At 57.4% G+C, this 4,004-nt stretch overlaps 1 long non-coding RNA gene across 1 annotated transcript; it reads right to left on the bottom strand.

Annotated features, from left to right (window-relative positions):
• Positions 1-723: 723 nt before the first annotated feature.
• Positions 724-3,600, bottom strand: LOC144367491 (uncharacterized). The gene is made up of 2 exons (XR_013426923.1): positions 3,449-3,600; positions 724-3,305 (listed from the first exon to the last, which is right to left on the bottom strand). It is a non-coding gene; the product is annotated as an uncharacterized LOC144367491 (long non-coding RNA).
• Between the last annotated feature and the right edge of the window lie 404 nt (positions 3,601-4,004).

Below are 4,004 nucleotides of genomic sequence, written 5' to 3'. Positions count from 1 at the left end.
GTTCACTTTACACTATACCATCCACTCTTCTTCTTCTTCTTTTAGTTGCTGATGGGCCTTTATTTATTTACAGGTGGTGCTGAGAATCGCACCCAGTGCCTCACACACATGCCAGGCCAGTGCTCTACCACTGACCTACAATCCCAGCCCCCATCCACACTGCTTCTGATCAAAGAACCAGGGAAGTGTGCTGAGGGCCATTGCCAAGTAGGAATGACGCATCGAAATCCTTGCCAGCGTACCCCATGTTAAATGGACTTGCCTTGGAAATTCGCTGTGACCTTGCATGTGTGTTTGAGAAAGGTGACCCTGCTCAAGGACGAGGGTGGATCCAGGTTTAAGGTGTATCCTGCAGGTTTGAGGAAGTATCCAGCTCCTTGGGTTTAGGGCGTTCCCGGTTTAAGACAAGTTTAGGACCTTCCGGTTTAAGACAATAGGGGTTTTAGGGAAGTTGGAGGTTGAAGATTATTGCTGCTGGGATTAGGGTGTTCCTGCTGCTTGTTCCTGTTGAGTTCTCGTGAGATTAAAATGGGATTTGAAAAAGCCTGGAGGAGTAGGTGAATTGGGCGGCAGATTTTGGATTTCCCCTGAGCGTGTGTGGAGGCTGGTGTGAGATCGGGAATAAAGAATTGCTGTTTGAACCTACAAAGCTGTGTGGTGGCTCTGTAAGGGTCTGGCGAAACGTCGGAGGGAGAGACCACCCAAGAGACTGACTCCATGCAATTGGCAAAAGGGGATATTTATTGGGGATCCATTCCAGCGCGCTGGGACTCTGTGCTCACTCAAGGAGGGAGAGCAGCCCAGAGCCAAGGTCAAGCAAAGCTTAAGTACACTTTTTGGAGGGGGCCGTGGGCTTTGCATACATCAGAACAAACCATCATGAGGCGCGGGGAAATTGAACAACAACTCTGAGACGTGATTGGCACATTCATTGGCGGGAACAGTTCGGGCGGGGGTGATTGGTTATTCCTAAGCAGGGGGGGGGGTGTACACATTCAGGGCCCTAGGCTAAATGGCCAGTAGGGCGTTGTTTTAACTATCTCAGGAATCTGGGTGTAACAGAGGAACTTAATAATACCTGATCTTTTACATTCAAGCTTTCCAGCTTAGAAACTTTACCCTTTCAGCTGGTGATCTTGTGCCAAGCCGAGACATTGGCAGAAGTGAGGCATGGCTGATGTCTGAGGGATTGACAAATATCTTTATCACACAGCTTTGGAATGGCTTGTTTAAAGATCCCCTGGATCATTGGGTCTGGTGGTGCACACCTGTCATCCCAGCAAGTTGGGAGGCTAAGGTAGAGGATCACAAGTTCAAAGCCAGCATCAACAACTTAGTGAGGCCCTGCACAACTTAGCAAAATAAAAAATAAAAAAAGCTGGGGATGTGGCTCAGTGGTTAAGTGTCCCTGGGTTCAATTCCCCATACCCCCAAAACAAAAAACAAAAATAAAACCCATGGGTCACTCGTGGGGAGAGCAGCCCCCTGCAAGGCTGAGGTTTGGTTCTGGGATGCCCCCTCAGCAGTCCTTAAGTGGTTCTGGCTTCTTTTAGCCGGAATGCATAGGTCCGGGGGCTGGTGGAGAGACAGCCCTGGCAGTCACACTGGAGGGTGCACTTCCAGGAACGTCTGCTCTCCAAGCCCAGACCTTTGGCCTCTGCAGATCTGCAATCTTGGCATCCAGGGAAGGTGCCGTCTGCTGAGGAGCTGCGACTTAGTGTGCAGGTGTGACGTCGCATACCCCTGCTGTGCGCATCTAGCCCCTCCAGCAGCCCACGCTCTCCTGGTGTGACTGCAACGTGAAGAAGCCACTTGATGGGAAGACCCAGCCAACCCAGTGGGAAGGGGAAGGACGAAACTGTGGGTCTGAACTGGGAATGCTGCTGGCCGCAGCCGCGCTCCCCAGCCGGGCGGGGAAGGCAGGCTGCCTTTGGAGATGGGAAGCCAAGAGTTAATGGTTGGAGCACACACGTGCGACTCTCCCGTGCTGCTCATGGCCGCTCTGTGCAGCACGAAATGAGGGTGAGTAATTCCTGCCGCGGAGAAGTCCCTGGTAAGCCTGTGGACCTGGGTGGCGGGCAGCGTCCCGTTTAACCGCTGGCTTCCACCTCCCCACCCCTCTCTGCAGACTTGTCTGCAGTCGCCAGGGTTATTTTCAGGAGCTCTGATGCTTGTTTTAATAGTCCCCAAATCTAGTTCTCAAAAGAATAAGACTAGCGAACCCGGGAGGTCAGGGTGGGTGTCGCCGAGCCCGCGCGCCCGGCGGAGCGGCCCGTGAGCGGCAGTGCCGGGAGGGCCGGGTTTCGGGGCGCCTGCCCGCGGTGACGCGCGCCCCCCGCCCGCCGCAGCGCCACTGCAATGGCTGAGCGGGGCCGTCGGACGCCGCCGCCGCCGCTTCGGAGCCGGTGCCGCCCGGAGCCCGCTCGCGGGGAGCCTCGGTGAGCAGCCGCCGGCCGTGCTTGGGGACTGCGTGCCGCGCATCCTGACCCGGGCGGGGGACGCGGCTCGCCGGGGCCGGGGCCTCTGCGCTCCGCCGGCGCCTGGCACGGTGCGCCGGGGCTGCGGGCGCCCTGCGCAGAGGCCTGGCGGAGCCCTGGGTGGCGGGGGTGGCGGGGCCCACTGGTCGCGCAAGCCGGGGGTGGGGGGTCCTGCGGCCGGGACGAGCTCCCTTCTACTTCTCCAGGCGACCTCCGCGGGCCACCGGCCGTTTATTTCCGCAGCCGGGTTTCTGGGATGTGCGGAGCGGGCCGGCTCAGCGCGCAGGCCGCGGGCGCAGGCGGTGGCGCTGCGCTGGGTGCGGCCGCGCAGGTGCTGGGTACCGCCCGCGCTCCCGCACTCCACTGTGCCGCCTGCGGGAGGGTGTTTAGTCATATGTTTGCGTTTCCGGGCATGGCCGCGTTGCTGTCGGAGGTTGATCATGTCAGAAGCCACTGAGGGAAGGGTTAGGCCAGGCTGGAGGAGGCGCCGGCCTGGACGGTTTACTAGGAGAATGGAAAAAAAACAACCCTCCATCCCTTTGACCTTGCCTCTTGTGAGCCGCATTCAGGGTTTTAAACAGTGACCTTCTGCCTTGCTTCTTAGGCTCGGTCCAGGGTGCCTTCATGCTGTGGGGGGCGCAAGAAAACCTCTTTTTTTGCCTGCTGTCTGCAAATAATAGAAACAAGGGTGCTGACTCTGGAGTGGCAGGGAGTGGCAGGCCTCAGCTCTGCTCTCTCTGCCTGGTCCTGCGGGAGCGAGGGAGCTGTCAGTGCTGGAAGAACCCTCTGCCCTGGGCGGCTGTTGGGAGAAGGCATCCAGTGGTGTATCTGCCAGGGTTTGGGATTAAAAGAAGGTCAGGCAAGGCCCTTCCGGGCCCCTCTCTCCCCTCCTAATGGCAGGAGTTTGGCCTTGAACCAATATTCCCTTTTGAACCACCTCCCCCCCCCCATGTCAGGTAGAATTCCCTTACCTTCTCTAAAGTCAAGCACTGAGGAACAGTGGCCCCCTTCCAGCAGTGTCCAGGAGACGTCAGCAGAGGACATCAAGGTGCTGACATCAGGCACACTGGTGCGCCCTCAGGAGGAGGAGCCATGCAGAGCCCAGGGCCACCTGTGGCTTCAGTGCCCAAGATCTGTGGGAGGAGAGCAGGAGGACCAGCTGGCCCCTGCTGGGTGGTCTCCAGCCACCTGCACTTGTTGGCTTTCTACAAAGAGCATGGCGGGAGGAAGGGGGTCGCACAGCCCTGTGTTTCAGTTGGGAGCAGACTGGAGACACAGTTTCAGCTTTAGATAGGATTTTCAAACAGACTAAACGTCTCAGCTTACTGTTTGGGGACATTTTATTGGAAATATTACCCAGGCCATCCCAGCACTTAACTACCATTGCCTCGACCCTGCTTATACCAGATTTGGGAAGGAAAACATAGAGCGCTGAGTTCAGCCCCGATGTTCCAGGAGCTGCTGGGTGTGTTTCTGCAGTCCTGGTTCTGATGTTCCTCAGGCCCCAAGGAAGCAGTCTCTCCATCC

The sequence above is a fragment of the Ictidomys tridecemlineatus genome, chromosome 1 (assembly GCF_052094955.1).
Source record: "Ictidomys tridecemlineatus isolate mIctTri1 chromosome 1, mIctTri1.hap1, whole genome shotgun sequence".
Classification (NCBI taxonomy): domain Eukaryota; kingdom Metazoa; phylum Chordata; class Mammalia; order Rodentia; family Sciuridae; genus Ictidomys; species Ictidomys tridecemlineatus.
The sequence above is the reverse complement of the archived record's forward strand: the minus strand, read 5'-3'. Positions and strand labels throughout refer to the sequence as shown.